We start from the raw sequence: 18,164 nt of genomic DNA on the forward strand, positions 1-18,164 counted from the left end.
GTGAGTGGTAGTGGAGGATGAAATGGTGATAAAGTAGGTACTAACATTTTATTTTTTACGAAATAAAAAATTGAAGAAAATTTGACAAAATGTTAAAATTTGCAAATCTGACAGTGGGTATTTGGGGATCTATTTTATAACTTTTAGCCATATAAAGAAAATAACTTTTCTTTACATTTGACATATTTCATTTTTAAAACAAAAATTTAAAAACTATCCTCTTTAGAAGATTAATAGAATAATTACATGTAATGAGTACCTATTGTATTTCAGGCAGGATTAAACTACTAGTTATACTTGGATTTCAATTCTGTAGGAAGTCAGTGGCCTATTATCTACCTTGTGCAAGGGTCAACAGTACTAGAATTTTGAAGATTAACAAAACATCTTTTGCTTGCCTTGAGTGGGAGTGAGATTTAAGCTATTCAAAAGTAACCAGACAAATCATACATCCTTTAAGAGATTAGTATTCAAAATATATAAAGAACTCATATAACTCAATAGCAAAAACCCACAAACAGTTCTATTAAAAAATGGGCAGAGAATTGAATAGATATTTTCCCAAAGAAGACATACAAATGGCCAACAGGTATGTGAAAAGATTTTCAACATCGCTGATCATCATAAAAATGCAAATCAAAACCTCAATGAGATATCACCTCATAAGTGTTAGAATGGCTATCATCAAAAAGACAAGAGATAATTGTTGCTGAGGATGTGGAGAAAAGGATTATTGTGGGAATGTAAATTGAACAACTACTATGCAAAACAGTATGATGATTTATCAAAAAGTTAAAAGTAGAACTATCATGATTCATCACTTCCACTTCTGAGCATATACTCAAAGGAAACAAAATTGCTGTCTATATTCACTGCAGCATTATTTATAGTAGCCAAGATATGGAAACAACCTGTGTCTATTGATAGACAAGTGAATAAAGAAGATGTGGTACATATATATAATGGAATACTGTTCGGTCATATAAACAAAGAAAATCCTGCCATTTGCAACAATATGGACAAATCTTGAGGGTATTATGCTAAGTGAAGTAACTCAAACAGGTAAAGACAAATATTATATGATCTCACATGTGGAATCTAAAAAACTGAACTCATAGAAATAGGGAACAATTAGTGGTTTCCAGAGGTGAGGGTGGGGGTGAGAAAAATAGGTAAAGGGGGTTAAAAGGCACAAATTTACAGTTATAAAATAAGCGGCATGGGGATATAATGTATAGCATGGTGATTACAGCTAACAATATCATATTGCATATTTGCAAGTTGCCAAGAGAGTAGATCTTAAAAGTTCTCATCACAAGAAAAAAAATTTTAACGATGTATGGTGATGGATGTTAACTAGACTATCGTGGTAATCATTTTGCAATATATGCATATGTCAGATTATTACATTGTGCCCCTTAAACTAATACAGTGTTATGTGTCCATTATATCTCAATAAAACTGTGAGAAAAATTGCCAGGGTCACTTGCCCAGGGTTACAGAGGCTGCCCAGGTCAGCCAGGTGCCAGTTGCTGCCCTAACTACTGATCTATCCTGTCCGCCCCATTTGCTCCCGCCCACCTTCCCTCTTCTCCTGAACCACTCTATGTAGCTGGGTTTGAAAGGGCCAACTTATTTGGTTTTTTTATCCCCCCCAAATAATTCAATAACTCCAACTTTTTTCAGGTTACATAGGCTTTCTCCTATGTTCTCCTCCAAACTCTCAGGCTTGTTGCTCCTCAAAATCTCAAGGGCTATTTCTGGCAACTATGTGGGAAGTAGGTAAGGCATTGTTGTCAGGTCACCTGGAATTGAATCCTAGCTTCCAGTTTATTAAATGCTGTAGAGTCTCTCTGAGCCTTAGTGTCCTCACCTGTTAAAGGTGTCGCTGATATTTGTCATATTAGGTTGTTAAGAAAGCAAATAGAAAAAGGGACGTGCAGCTCCCAGTATGGCGCTGGCACCTGGGAAGTACGTGGCAGATGGGAGCTTTATTACTCTTATGTCTTGTGATGAGGAAGAAGATGGATCTAGTCCTGACAGGCACACTCAGGCTAAGAGGCAACAGGGCTCTTTCACACTGTAGCCCAGGCTGGGATACAGGGCAAGTTGGGGCCCATTGCAGTGAGGCCTGAGTGATTGTTTTTAAATCAGTGTGGACCCCCAGTGGAACATCTTCCCTCCCAAGGAAAACCCCTTTAAAACCTTTGGAAAATCACATTTTCACTTTTAGCAAACCCCTGTTGCAGTGAGGGAAAACCCCCACAGTAACCAGTAACCAGTCTCCTCCAAAGGAAGCGCGTTCTCTCTACAGAGCGGTGCCTACTGCCTCCTGCTTCCTGTACCCTTCCCTTCCACGGCTTAATTCCTGATTCCTTTATTCTGTTGCATTTCCTGGTCCCACTCCTCTTTCTTTTGGGAGGGGTGCACTTTGGGCACTGCTTTCAGGTTCTGGATTATTCATCTGCGCATCCTGAGTGAGGGGCCTCTGCCTGGCAGCCTCAGTGAGGTCTCCTTTGCTGCCTTCCCAAGCAACTCTGTGCAACTCGGCACTTAGATTAGAGTTTCCAAATAAGCCTGCCCTGATATGCTCCAGGCATGTGGTAGAGATGAAACAGGTACCCTATCTATGGTTTGAGTTCCTGCCATATTTATAGCATAAGCTGTATGCTTTATCTCTATGAACACAGCTGGGAGGTCTCTGCACTACAAGGAAAGATATTCCACTTGGGGAAACATAGAGTTTTAAAAGGCTGCCTTCTTCTAAGAAATGAAAGAAACAATTGATAAATTGAACTTCATTAAAATTAAAAGCTGTTGCTCTGTTAAATCAATGTCAGGAGAATGATCAGACAAGCCATACACTTAGAGAAAATACTTGCAAAAGACACATCTGATAAAGACATAAAAAGCTCAACAATAAGAAAATAAACAAGCTGATTAAAAAATGGGCCCAACATTTTAACAGGTATCTTACCAAAGGAGACAAACAGATGGCAAATAAACATAAGAAAAAATGTTCCACATGTGTTATCAGGGAAAGGAAAATTAAAACAACGATGAGATACCATTATATACCTATTAGAAGGATCAAAATCGAAAACACTGACAATACCAAATGCTGGTGAGGAAATGGAACAACAGGAATCCTCATTCATTGCTGGTGGGAATGCAAAAAGGTAGAGCCACTTTGGAAGACGGTTTACTAGATTTTTTTACAAAACTAAACATACTCTTATACGATCCAACAGTCACACTCCTTGTTTTTTATCCAAAGGTGCTGAAAACTTATGTCCACACAAACATCTGTGTATAGACCTTTATAGCAGCTTTATTCATAATTGCCAAATTGGTAGCAACCAAGACGTCCTTCAGTAGGTGAATGGGCGATAAACTGTGGAATATCCAGACAATGGAATATTATTCAATACTCAAAAGAAATGAGCTATCGAGCCATAGAAAAACATGAGGGAACCTCAAATGCATGTTACTAAGTGAATGGAGACAATATGAAAAGACTCCACACTGTAGGATTACAGCTATATGACATTCTGCAAAAGACAAAACTGTGGAGACAGTAAAAAGATCAGTGGTTGCCAGTGATTAGAGGGGAGGGAGAGATGAACAGGAAGAGCATGAGGATTTTTAGGCCAGTGAAACTACTCTGTATGATATTATAACGATGGGTGCATGCCATTACACATTTGTTCAAAACCATAGAATATACAACATCCAGAGTGAATCCTCATGTAAATTATGGACTTTGGGTGATAATGATGTGTCAATGTAGGTTCATGTATTCTAACAAATGTACCACTCCGGTGGAAGATGTTGGTAACGGGGAGATTACACAAGTGTGGGACCCAGGGGTATATGAGAAATCTCTGTACCTTCCCCTAACATTGCTCTAAAAATCGTCTTTTAAAAGATGTGGCAATCTTCTAGTACAAAATCATATCAATGCTTACAAAGTATTTCCCACCTATAACCTTGCAGGGGTTAAAAAAGGTGACACCTATTGTGGGTAAAAGGGGGGTAAAACTGGTTACATACTGGTGGCCTGGAACGCAATTTGATACCAAGTATTAAAAGCTATAAAAATGTTTACACCCATATATGCTCAGTAATTCCAATCTGGAAAACTTCCCCAGTCGATAGAATCTTAGACTTGGCACAATGCAGTATTAACAGAGATGTTAAATATTGGAAGCAAGTGAAATGTTAAGAAATAAAGGATTATTTAAGTAAACTCTGATAATCCTTTCAACATAATTTTAAGCATTAAAATTATAACGTGTTATAATTATGAAACTATGTAAGAACAAGAAAAATACTCTGGTATATTTTATAAAAACGTACATTCAGCATGATTAAACTATGTAAAAAATGTTTCGAAAACAGAAGATGATTTTCCTTTACTCTTTTTTTCTAGTTTCTAAATTTCTTCAATGTATTTTGCTGCAATTATATTGCTTTTACAAATGGAAGACTTAAAAATAACTCGCTTCCCTTTCAGGGGGAGAAGAGCTCGGCACAAAGACGCACTCCACTGCAGAGACAGCCTTCAGAACTGGGCGTTTTTCTTCTGGGGGCCGAATCAAGCAGTGTGTGCGCCACTTTTTGCCCCATACTATCTATGCCATTTATTTATATGTTGTCTCATAATTCTCTGGTTTCATGTATTTATATTTTTCTTTACAACAATTAAGAATTTTTAAAATCGTGGTAAAAGATGGAACGAAATTTACCATTTTAACCATTTTACAGTATACAGTTCAATATCATTATATACATTCACGTTGCTGTTGCAAACCATCAGCACCAATCCATCTCCAGGACTTTTTCATCATTTCCATTTTCCTTCCTCCCAGCCCCTTGCTACTACCATTCTGCTTTCTGTCTCCATGAATTTGACTATTTTAGGTGCCTCATATAAGTGGAATCATACATTTGTATTTCTTCCTTAACCAGTTTTAAAGCTCTCTGAAGATAAGAACCAGTCCCTGATTTGTTTCCATTTTACAATGTTTATTTGCTCATCATTGTAATATTATTGTGCTAGGCCGGTGGTTAAGCAACACTCAAGAAGCATATGTGGTCTCTGAGGCTGACAGAGTAGCAGAACAGAGATAACAAAGAAAACACAGAAGAAAGAACGGAGTGTGATAAGCTCCTAAGCGTGGTGACGAACAACCCCGTGGAGCCTTCTGGAAACTCTGAATGCTTGTAGGATTCTGGTGAGTGGTCCCTCAGGAGGGTGAAGAGGAGCCCTGGGGCTCTGGGCAGAGGGAGGAGAGCACAAAGCCTGAGGAGGGAGAGGCCTTGCTGCAGTATGTGTGTTTGTGTGTGCAAGCGTGTAAGTGTGTGGAGAGCCTGTGTGCAGAGGTCCTGGGGGAGATGGCAAGCCTTAGAAGAGGAAGGAGGGTCCTGGGCTCGGCCAAGCATACAGGAGGATGAGAAACAAATACCAGCACTTCATGCTGGGCACTGAAGCTGCCACACTTTGCACCGTTATGACTTCTTGGGCCAGGTACCCAGCAGCCAGGCTTCTCAGACACAGAGACTGAGGCGCAGATCAGTGCAGCCTCTCCACGGCCCGTGCCGTGGCTACCGCTTTGTTCTGAGTCTTTGTGCATTGTTAGGGGGCTGTGTTTATGGTGTCTGGCATTAAGCAGGGAGGTAATTGTTATCTCCAATTTGTAGGAATGGAAACCGAGGCTTAGGGATGAGAAGCCAACTGCACAAGGTGAAGGAGAAAAGTAAATAAAAATGAATATGAGATTGGATGAATGAGCAAATGAAAAGAGTAAAACGGTCTGCCCCCATCCCCAACCATTTCCTCCCAAGGTCCTGGGGTAGGGGGCTTCTCATCATTCCACTGGCCTGGGGGAGAGAGAGGAAGGCCTGTAGGTGGAGGAGGGGAGAGGTGGGAAGAGCAGGGCCCACCATAGAAGATGAAAAAAGATTTTAGTCTCTTCAGAGCACACTCAAATGTGCTTTCTTGTGCTTCGTTCCTAAAGCCTTGACCTAACTTACTGTAAATGAAATGAATGTCCTCTTTTTAATTTAGTTATTTGCATAAACATTCTCTGAGTCTCATAAAACCTTTATGACCACAATTTTTGAACACCGAATAATGATCTACCAAGTAAATGAATGACGTTTACTAAAATTCCCACTTACTGTCGATCATTTAGGTTGTTTTCCATATTTCTAAAATACATAAACAGTGCTATTAAATAATGCTAATAATACTAAGAGTGATATTTCCCGAGGCTTGATCTCTAAATTGGGTTTCAAAAGTCTTAGCAGTTTTTTGGGCCCTGTGGTTTTTGACCCTCCGCAGTGCTTTAGGCGGCTGCGGGCAGGCCGAGGAGGCTAGGGACAAAACCCGGATGACATGGCATCTGTGTTTGTAAGTGAACTTGTTCCTCCTGCCCCAGGCAGGTGGTTAGGGGTGGGGGTGCTGGAGGAGGGAGGGGCTGCTCTACATTACATTCCCACATGAAAGGGGCAGGTGCTCAGGTGGGATCCAGGGTGACAGCAGCTCTGCCTGACACCCCCGATTTGTGGGGGGAGATCACCTGCTTCAAGCTATCCCCTCAACTCCTCCTTGGGAGATTCCCTTTAACTTCTTCGGGAAAGGGCCCAGGGCTCAAGGCCCAGGGAGTTTTATACATTTTAACCTGATTCTGTTTCAAGTGTAGCCCAAGACTGTCACTGTTGCAACAACCCGCAAGCATGTACGTAGAACCTTGTGGACAGCTTTTGGTCAGGGTGATTACTCTGGAATCTGAGAATGGCTACTCTGGCAGACACCACCCAGCACCACCATCTCAGGTGGGAGAAGCTCTGAGCTAGAAGGATGTCCCAAAGCTCAGGGAGAGACCGCAGCCCTGGGACCCTGGGGTCCAGCCAGTTCAGCTTCCTATAGGCTGATCCCCATCGGCCAGACACCTCAGGGGAGAAAACAACAGAAAATGTGTGCAGGAACAACAAGGGAGGAGAAAAGTGCTTGACCACTCTTGGCTGCCACCTCCAGGTCTGAATGGTCAGCAGACCACAACCAGAGCTTCTGAGAAAGGGCTACTTTCTTCTCATGCTGCTCACCTCCTGCCCATCCAACCCTGCCCTTTATTGCCATTACCTGTCTGTGCCAGGCTGCATGACTCAGCACGAGTCTGTCAGCACCCGCAGGGACACATCGTGGAGAGCAGCCACAGACCCTTCCTCAGGAAGGAGACACGGGGCATGTGCCGTCATGAACAGGAGCACGTACCTGGATGTGTAGATGTGGACGTCTAAAGCTTTTGGAGGAAAAGGTCCCGGACGGCTCCCCCAAACTTTGATAAATTTGTAGACCAAACAGGCTGAGGCACTTGCGTTTTTAGGTGGTTTTTAGAGAGTCTCATTTATTGATGTGCCCTTGAAAACCGGGAAGGAAGTGTGGTCTCGTGGGGGAGTGCTGTGTAGGCAACCAAAGGCCTGTGCTGTCCTCTGAGCTTTACCCCTTGTTGTCAGAGGGGTCCATGTGGGCCACTGAAGTGTAGAGGCAGTCACACCTGCCCCCTGCTTAGCCAGGGACATCTCCTCAGTTGTGTGGCAGATAATGGAGTTATAAAGTTAATATGCACCTCCTTATAAACAAAACAAAATAAAAAATGACACTAAAAGGTGATTTTCTTGCAAACAATAAAATATTCTGAGAATCTGTGACATTAATTTGTAAATGAAGAGGAAACAGGAACCACTGATCAATTCATAATGATATCATTGACTGCTGCAGTGGCTCTGGACCGAAGGAGCACCAACAGACTGTGCTAGCACTGGACACGTCGCCTGAGCCTCGTCACGTGAGGAGAACTGCAGTGTGCCTTCTTACCCCTCTCTGTGTGGTACCTTACTGTGTCACTGCTGGGTGAGAAGTGTGACAATCAAAAATACCCTCTTGCAAGAAAGGAGAGCAGGTTAAGATTATTTCTGTAGAATACAGTGGCATTTGCTGCCTTGTACTGTTGGTAGCTTCCTTGAGTGGGCTAGCGAGGGTGGAGTGACAGCTGGCACATTGGGAACTGTCAATGGAAATGGTCACGCATGAACAATACTGAATTTCACAGCATCAAAAAGGTTGTCTTGGTGCCTTAGTGATTCAAAACTGCAGTCAAGTGAGTAGACATGCTTTTGAGGGGTTCTTGGAAACTTGCAGGGCTTCCTTAAAGAAAAACGCTTTCTGGTAGAACTAGTTAAATGTGAAGTGAGTTGCTCAGAGAATGTGAGTTCCATGCTACAGGAGGTGTTTAAATCCGGGGTGGACAAGCACTTGGTAGGGTTGTCGTAAAGTATTACTTGGGAAGGTGAATTAGATAGACTTTAAGTTCCTTTTCCAACATAGAGGTCTATAATGGTAAAGGATCAGATTGATCGGTCACAAAGATTTTTGAATTTTAGTTACATCTTGCTGCAGCTTCAGCCACAACTAGGGTAGATAAAGAGCTCACAGGATGGCTTATATGCAGGGATGACGAGCTCTGGGGCTTCGTATAGTGACAAGATTAGGTAAACTTGTGCAAAAGCTAAGATTAAACTGTTCTTGCTCTTGTCCGCATGGGTCAGGGTTAGGGGATAGGACATTTCATCTTGGGTGATGATTTTTGGGTAAATCCTACCTCTGCCTTTCGTTTTCCAGCCTAGTGACTTGATGGAGCTTAGGCTTACGGTCCTGCTCGTAAAATGGCAAGCGTGCAGACATGCAGAAGGGGTTAACTGAGAGAAGCAGGTAAAACAGTACGGTAACAAGCCATAATAAGTGCTTAATACATGGAGATTGTAGCTGGCAAGTGAAAGTAAACGTCAATAAACAATGTGTAAAGGGACGGATCATCTGGTCACTTTAAACTTAGTGACATTGAACATGGTCAACCCTTCTTTGAACACAAGGAGAAATGTGTGTTTCTGTATGAGTGTGTGTGGTCAGACTCACAGACAACCTTTTAAAATAAATGTATAAAGTAGATAATCTCATTTATATTTTGGACATTCTAAACTTGTTTTTGTTGTTTGTTATTCGATGATTGTTTTTTTCCTCTCCAAGGAGATTTGCAGCTGCAGGGGATGCTGTAGTTGAGCTCACTTCTGAAGGTCAGACGTCTTTTGAACAGCCCTGGACACAGAAGTGAAACCCTCAGAGCAATGAGAAGCCTGTGATATTTGGAGCCAACATGTAAGAGAAAAGTTCTATTCAAGTATGTTTTAGATAGTTACAGCCATATAAAGATTATTTTCTTATTATCAAAATCATGAATATTTTTAGAGAAAATCCAGGATATAGCAAAGCAGAGAGAAGAGGAAAATAAAATATTTGTAGAGCCCTACCCCTAAATATACAACTGGCAACCTCTGATCTATTACCTTCCAGATTTTCTCTTTAAAATGGGGCAGTACTCTAGTTACTGTAATAATATTAAAAAGTTTTTAAACAATACCTTTTCTTGTCATCACAATTCTTCTCATACATATTTTTTTCAAAATTGAAATTGCTTTATTGTTTTGCCTGGCTATAAATGTAATACACAGATGGAAGTCATGCACATGCATAAACAAGAAGGTAAAAATTACCTCTAATTTACCTCCTCCCCCAGCCTCTGTAACAATCAGAGTTAACATTTGGGAATATATTCTTTCTGACTATTTTTTCTAATGCATGTGTTTTACAAACAGATAATTCCCCTCTCCTTAAAGATTGAATTCATATAACATCTAGTGTTTTATAACCCGATTTTTAAATTTAAAAATACATTGTGAATATTTTCCAGTTATTAAATATTCTTGCACAGCATTATTTTAATGGTTCTCATTACCTTGTATGGATACATTATTATTTATTTCACTCTTGATTTTTCGCATGTTCTCAATGCTCACAATAATCTGATGCATGTCTTTGCTGTTAAAAGCCTGTGCATAATCATAATAATCTTCTCATAATAAGTTTCTAGGAGTAGAATTGCTAGGTCAAAAAAATATACACGACTTTAAGCTTCTTGATACATATTACTGAATTTCCTTTACGGTAGTGGTACCAGTCTGCACTCCCGGCGGCAGGATGAGAATGGGGTCATTCATCAGCACTTTCATCTACCTGAAATATTATATTCTAGTATAATCTGGTAAAATGTTTTTTTTTGTTTGTTTGCTACTCAACTTTTCTCTTTCTGTCTCTCTGTGTGTGCATGTGTGTGTATATACATATATTAGAAACAAGTTTGAATTTAATTTTTATTAGAGTTTATTATTCTTTAAATTACTGACTTTCTGATTTCTTTCAGTATATTTTTAAAAACATCGATTTATTTAAACCACCTGAAATTTTTTTGGTATAAGTAAGATGTGAAAGCTAAACTTATTTTTTTCCCAAAGAGTTAAACAATTGTCTTAGCACCCTTTATATAATCCATTCTTTCCCCATGTATGTGCATGCCACTGGTATCATGTAATCCATATATGCTGATGGGGTCTATTCTTGTATCACTTTATTTTAGTCATTGGAAATAGTAATAGTAAATTGACCAGTATGTATCTAGTAGTCGATAATCCTGTTGGGAGGGAAAAGCTCTTGCCTTTGAGAAAAGAAACCTTTCTGACTTAAAAAAGATGGACGAGTCACATTCCTCCATCTCTGAATTTTTTTTTTCTCTGCTAGGACCTAATGATGGGAAAAACGGAACATTGCGGTAGGACCCAGAAACACAGCATGCAGAACATGGCCAACCAGGAATGAAGCTTGTGGGAAATCTGCCCTTCTCTCTGCCCCAGGGGTCATAGTAGAAACTGAAGATCAGCCTCGGGGATTCTGACACTTTGATAAGTCAGATAAATTCTGGGACCCTGGTAAGAAATGGAAAACTAGCAGTTTAGGCAGTTGAAGGAGGTATTGTTCTCAAGCTTTCAGAAAAACAAAACAAAACAAAACAAAACAAAACAAAAAAAAAACAGAAACAAACAAAAACCATAATCCATAGAGCCATGCTTTAGTAAGCCAATAACTTGGTTGTACCTATGTTTGAAATGCCATCTTTTTAAATGTAGAAACTAATAATAGGCTTAGCTACTGTAAGAACAAATTATACTTCAGCAGAAAAATGTTTAAATGAGTGGAAATTGTTTCCTCTCATCTAACTGTCCTTCTGAACAACCCTGGGCATTCACACCAGGAACCCACAGCCAGAGCAGCAGGGTATTTCTGAGGTGGTGGATTGTAAATTGAGGTAAATATAGAGGAGAAAATAAATTACCTTGAACAATCAAAAACTAAAAGTAGAAATTAAGAGGAGATATATAAAATAAGGTAAAGGGTACAATAACATTACATTTTTGTGTAGCATCAAATGAACTGGCTTGGGTGGGAAACGAACGTTGAACACCAGTAGGTAGTGTGCCATTATGATGCAACTATTTCGTCCCCACCTTCTTTCCACCGTTGTTTTGCTCTTATTTACTGCTCCCCTTGTGTGTAAGCTTGGTAAACTGTCCAAATCCTATTTGGAATTAGGCGGTGCAAGAAGAAATAAAAATATTGACTCTTAGACATTTTCTACTGTGTTGTGAAATTGAATTTTCACAGCCAACAATCAAAATAGTGGGAGGAATACTTTTGTTTTAATCTCTCATTACTTAAGTGAAACTGGTTCCTTTTCCAAGAGGAACTGTGGCTTTTTAACACTCACATCCAATGTCGGCCATCAGGCGCGTGTCCTGCAGTGCCGTTTGCCTATTCATGCACTCATGTATGCTCAGCTATAGACGTGCATAGGGTTTTCTGCAGGTGATTATTTGCTTTACAAAAATAGAATCATATTTTAAATATGTTCTGGCATCCTGCTTTTCCTCCCTAAGGATACCTGGCAACCTCGCCAAATCATTCTTTTAAATCATTCTTTTGATGGCTGAATGATATGTTAGGATGTGGATAGATCAATTTATTTAGTGACTCCCTATTGATGCACTCGGGGTTGTATCCGGTTTTTATTTTTCCCAAACAAATAAAATTGAAATAATCATTTTGTATATTTATTCTTATGTAGCAATGCTTTTGCTTTATAGGGACATATTCCAGGCGTGCTGGATTAGAGTATGTGGTTTATATTAGACGTTACTAGATATCATTAAACTGTTTTCCAAAAGGCTGTAGTGTCTCATGATACCATCAGCCACCCGCATGAATGTCCTTGTTCACGCCCTCTCCAGCAGTGAGTGGGATCACTTTTTTCACATTTTCACCCACCCAGTGACATTTGTATGCAAATGACAAGTGTCCACTTTTCTGGAAAATGTATTCTTAACCTTGACTAAGTCACAAAGAAGAAATTTTGGTGTAGAGGTCACGGGAGGAGATTGAGAACATGGGAATCAACCTTCCTCTCTTAAACATGCAGATACACTCAAAGGTCTTAATGCAGTTTGGATACTAAAAGCAGGACAGGGAAGAAAGTGGGGAGATTTTGAGTGAACATTCGCAGGGTCTGACAAGGCTCAACTAGGGGAAATTTGTCTATTGAAAGGCCATGTATGTCACAATAATCAGGAGTAGTTTACAAGGCAAACATCCCTGCCCCACCCTCAGTCGCCAAACGCAGGAACACACTCACCCGGATATGACATAGATAAAATCCCAATAATATTATTCTTTCTTCCATTGAGAAGCTCCCTATGTGCTAGGTAGGCTGGCAGAGTCCTCAAAGAGGAAGACGTGAGGAGCCGTTAGAGCAAGGACTGGTTTCCATCTGAGCCCCAACACGTGTTTCTTCTTATCCCCTCAGTCCCCCTGCACCACAAGACGGGCTGCCGGGGATGGGATTTTGAGCCTCTGGAGAGGCGGGCTTTGGGGACCCAGGAAAGGACCACCACACAGGCCTTCTTCTCTTGTGGAGTCCACCCTTCCTCCCCTTCCTGAAACCAAAGCATCAGTGTAGCTGTAGGGAACACGATGGGGTGGAAGGGACAACTTAAACTCCGCCTTCCTCTGCTCTGCCCTCCCAGAGGTTCGGGGATCTCCAGCCAGTCCCATCTTTTGTGCTGACTGAATCTCCCATTGCTCTTTTCTCCCCAGGCCCCCCAAGCTTGGCTGAGGCCTGGAGTCGGGTGAGGGTGGAGGGACAGGAGTCATGGCCTCGCTTTTGCTTGGCCTGGTCCTACCCAGCCAGCAGATCTAGCCAAGCAGCAGCTTTTGGCCCACAGGATGCCGAAGGGGCACCTGTGAGGGTTATGTTGGGGAAGGTGGGCCTCTGCCTCCCCACCAACACTTCAGTTCTTCCCCTCTCTACTTTGCCCCCACCCAACCACAGAGACCTCCACAAAATCTACTGTGAGAAACTGCAGACTATTTTTTTTCAGCAGAGCACAACTTTTTTGAAGAGGCAATTCATGCCTTCTACTTGTTAATATAATCTAGGCATTTGCCTATTCACTTATTTATTGTCTGTCCAAGGCCGGCATTAAGATGGGGCAAGTGAGGTGCTGAGGGCCCGCACTCTCAGAGTCACGAAGGTGCTAGTTTTTCGTCTGTGTCCCCAAGGATGATGTGAGCCCATGGCACAGTATCTGTCCATATGTGCACATGTTAGTGCCAAGAACACAAGAGGTGCTCAAGTAATATCTAATTCGTTGAACTTGTGTTCTCCAAGGTGTTTGTTGACTGTGTTTGGCAGAGTAAACATTCGGAAATGTGGGGAATTCGAGTCCTCACAACCTGGAGGAGCCTGGAAAGGTTGGGTAGGGACGCCTGGGAAAGGGGTGCTGAGAGGGGCACCAAAGGAGGGCAAGGCCCCCAGCTCACTAACATATGGAGCAGAACCTGCCTGTGGGAGCCTGAGGACCTCTTAGATAAGCCTTCTCCTTTATTTATTTATTCATTCAGATTCTGGCCATAAGGCTTGGGAATGCTGACCGTTTGTATAGGCAAGACAGGTCCAGAGGGCTCCCACAGGCGTTGGTCCCACCTGGAGATGAGGGATTGGCTAGTAAGGAGGGAACTTAGGCCTAGAAGCCTATTTGTTAAGTGCAATGAGCAGGACAGGAGCCTTGGGGGCTATGTCTGTCCTCCTGGCCATGCCCAGATCCAAACACTGGGCAGGCCAGGCACATAGAAGGTGCCACAAATAATTATATTTGAATTGGCAGCAAGAAGCATATGAAAGAGGAGCACTAACTGCGAAGAGAGGGGCAGAGTGAGTTGTTCACTCATACAGGAGGGACAGAATGAGAGATGGCTCGCAATTAAAAATATGTGAAAAGAAATGTAGATGGCTTTGGCTCAGGTCCGGAAGCCTAAGCCGAGCTCTAAAATGGGTACTCGCATGTAAAATACAGTAATTTAATGGGAAAAAAATTCAGTCCTGGCTAGCCAATAATACTGTACAGGACTAGAAGTGCCTTTTCAGTATTTCTGTGTTCATCTTGATAGGAATCACACTTCTGTGTTCAGCTCGATAAGAATCACACGTGTCATGCACATTTCTGTAAATCTCCAACTGATGTGGTGTTGGAGAATATGGTTTCCTTCTGTTCGAGTTGATGCACTGAGTTATGTCGTCAGGAGGTCTCTAGGAATCAGTGACTCATGGTCACCAAGGAGTGACGCATCTGAGGAGGTTTCCCAAGAAGTGACAGAGGAAATCTCTTTTGTCCTCCACACCTGGAAAGGCCTCTGAAAACAGGGCTCTTTCTCTCTTTCCTTTTGACTGGGTGGTAGATTCGGATGAGCTTTGCGGCCCACACAGGGCTGGGGATCACTTTCTGAAAACAAGTTGCCACTTCCTACAGGTAGAGACGCACACGCTGCTGGGGCCGGGGTAGACATGAGTAAGGATGAAAGAAAGAGGGTGGTGTAGGAACCCTCTTCCTCCTTTGAACATGGCCCTGCTGGGCAGCACAGCTGCAGGCTGCTGCCCAGAATTCTTAACCCTTGCCGAGAGCGAGGGAGTAGAGGAAACCAGCCCTGTTCCTAGACCTTCTTATCTGTAGACATTCAAGGCCCACAGCAAGACGGAGCAGGGAGGCTACTGGTGTTCCCATTCCATAGGTGAGAACAGAGGCTCACATGGGTTAGTAGCTTGCCCGAGGTCGCACGGCTAGTAGAGTTAGGCCACCTCAGCAGGTACCACAGAGATTTCTATGGTAGAGACTTTAAAAAATTCATAATTTATGAACAAGCTTCTCACTGATGGATTTTAAAGCTGATTCCAAGTTTTTTAATATTAAAATGAACAGAGACTCTTTTTAAAAAGGCTGTTGTTTTTTCCCAAAACTTTCATTTTCTTCCACAATTACAAAAGTTGTTCACTGAAATGAACAACTCAGAAATGAAATTACCCGTAGTAACTGCTATTAACAGCTTAGAGTATATCTTTTTAGACCTTTCTCTATGGTTATACAAATATGTTTACAGGCTTCAATATAGTATTAAGAAAAAAATTAAATTTGCAGAATACTATTATAAGACTCAATTTTCTATTCTATATCTAATGTATTATATATTGTAGTTGTAAGATTGCAATTTTCTCTTTAAAAAAGTATATGCAGAAAAAATCTAAAAGAGCAAGAAACTTTTAAATACTGATTTTACACATTTCCTAATGTTCTGTACTTGAATTAAAAAAAAATCTCCTTATTGAAGTATAATCCATATTTATATTCATATCTATATTTGAAAGTCGACAAAACACGAGTGCACAGCTCAATGACTTCACAAACTGAACGGACCCTATAACCAACTCGCAGATGGAGAAGCAGAACATGCCTATCCCCAAACCTCGTGGTCCCATATAACGATCACCCTACACTAAGGGTAACCATGTCCTGGCTTCTAACGTACATTTGTTTTACCGGTTTTTATCTGTGCTTAACTATTAACAGTATTGGATTTAAAATGAAAATACTCAGTACAGAGTTGTTAAAATATATGATATATAATGGCCATCACTTGAGGTCAGCATGTATGGATCTAGCTCATTCCTTAATAAGCCCATCTAGCATAGACTCCCTCATAAGGTTGTATCATAATTTATTTAACTGGCTTCTTTCGATGAACATTTGAATTGATTCCAATTATTGACTAATATGCAATATTACAAGAAACAATTTGATGTGTATTTCTTTGTGCATGTAACTTTGATGTGTGTGTGTGTGTGTGTGTTTTAAGATAGATGTTAACATGTGGAATTGATAGGCAAAAGACAGCTAGATTAGAATTTTTTTTTTTTTTTAAATTTTACCATAATGGTCCTCCAGAAAGAAGTAACAGCTCGGTTTCTTCTTCAAAACAAAATTCAGGTGCTGGGTGCAGACCTCCTCACCGCAGCCCCAGCATCTGGCAGCCAAGCCTGCTCCCTGGGCAGGCCAAGCTGAGCCTGCCCCCGCAGGTGCTTGCTGCGCAGAAAACAGACCAAGGAGCATACCACCTCCACCCCCTGCCCCCACAACCTTGCCCCCCGAGAGCTTGTAAAGAACCAAACAGGACTGCAAAGACAGCAGCAAAGAGACACTGTTATATGACAGTCTGTAGAGAGACGAGGGGCCTTGAGGCCTGTTCCTTCCGCTGTGGACTGGGTGTGAGCCCTCAGGGAGTGCAGTCCGCCCTTCTGGGCCTTAGTCTCTTATCCTTTACATGGGATGCCTCTGAGCAAGAAGCCCACCTTAAAAGTGAGCCCTGGAAGAGTCTGGTCCCAGCGACCCTGACCCTTTATCCCCTCCCCCCAGCCTTGGCAGGCAGCCTGTCCTGTTGCCCTTGAAGCCGATAGGCAAAAACCATTTGCTTCTCTTGAGCACCTCCCCCACATCTACACCCTGCTAGCCCCCACCCACCATGCCTAGTTCTACTGCGCCCTCCAACCCCATGGGCAGCGTCTCATTGTCCCTTCCTCACATTAACAGAAGCTGGTTTGCCAATGCCCTTCTTAAATCACACCTCCCAGTCCAGAGCTGGGCTGAAAAAGCACATGGGACACTCTTTTCCTTTGACCTGGGCATGGTGCTTCTGTTAATGCAGGCTAAGGTTGAATTCTTTTTGCTCAATAGCTCTTAGCCTGCTAAAGCCCAGGGTAGGCAGCTAAGATAGGATCCCTGGACTTTTTCAAAAGGCATGGGATCTTTACCTCGACTCCCCTCTCCAATTTAGTTATTTTTTCCTCACATTTTCCTTCTCTGAATATCAAAACTAAGAGACAGTAAAACAATTAATGGAAATCTGACAGAGACCTTAATGCCTCTCACCTTGGCTTGAGGCCAGGAGTCCCTGGGGTTCCACCCTCAAAAGTTGAAGGCAGCTTGGGGGCAGGCCGGAGGACCTTGGCTCTGGCTGCCCTGGTGCTTACTAACCTCTCAGGCCTTCTCTACACTTACAATATGGATGGAGTATGGCATGTTGTGGGGGCAAGTGAGGAACTCGGACACAAAATGAGGATACACACATTTTATCCTTATTTCTTTTCAACTAAGCATTAACGTCTTTGCTGTATAGATGGGCTTTTGCCCTTTTACATCACATGAGCCATTTTTATCTTTTACTCAGGAATTTATTTTTGCCACCAAGATATTTTCAAAAAAAGAAAAGAAAGTAAAAGAAGAAATATACCAGCCTGGGAGAGCAGAAGTGAAAGCCGAGAAATTTCAGGTGGGAGATGAAGGGAACTCCTGCACCCAAAGCCACAAGTTCCCAGTCCCAGAGGAAGTCCTCTGGGACTGCGAAACCTAGGTCAGCCCTTCCTGCGAGCTTCATTTTCAGGCCGGGTCTGGTCTCTGAAGTTCTCTGTGAAGTCAGCCCACCCCAGCCTGGGAAGAACATGGGGAAACCATTCGAACACAATCCCATAACTCAGAACTCAATGTCACTGCTGAGAGCAGAGCAACTTGCAAGGCGGTGGCTGGAGAGCCAACACCAAAGGTCCCGGCCCGGCCAGGGTGAATACAGCAACTAAAAGTGGAATCACTGGTGGCATTTCTTGCTCAATCTTCCAGGGTGCCCCTGGGCTCTGAAGCGTTCTCTCTAAGTCTCCTGATGACCATCTATCAAGTTGCTTCCATGTACGAGGCCCACAGAAACAGTGTGCAGTAGTTAAAAGCAGGCGGTTCTCATAGGTCAGTGACATTTCCATTCGGTGTGTTCCTTTTCTCTG

At 42.1% G+C, this 18,164-nt stretch overlaps 1 long non-coding RNA gene across 7 annotated transcripts in view; it reads left to right on the forward strand.

Annotated features, from left to right (window-relative positions):
- Positions 1–11,182, forward strand: part of LOC107505950 — a 34,376-nt gene extending 23,194 nt beyond the window's left edge. The window contains exons 2-6 of one of the 7 annotated variants that reach the window (XR_004952107.1): positions 5,063–8,165; positions 8,687–8,776; positions 9,092–9,220; positions 10,071–10,163; positions 10,697–11,182. This is a non-coding gene — a long non-coding RNA (uncharacterized LOC107505950). Of the gene's footprint in view, positions 1–4,131; positions 4,605–4,678; positions 8,777–9,091; positions 9,221–10,070; positions 10,164–10,696 lie in introns of those variants that run through there. The other 6 variants (XR_004952110.1, XR_004952108.1, XR_001595816.2 and 3 more) reach the window with 6 other exon arrangements.
- Positions 11,183–18,164: the final 6,982 nt, after the last annotated feature.

This window comes from Rousettus aegyptiacus, unplaced genomic scaffold (assembly GCF_014176215.1).
Source record: "Rousettus aegyptiacus isolate mRouAeg1 unplaced genomic scaffold, mRouAeg1.p scaffold_m13_p_7, whole genome shotgun sequence".
Lineage (NCBI taxonomy): Eukaryota > Metazoa > Chordata > Mammalia > Chiroptera > Pteropodidae > Rousettus > Rousettus aegyptiacus.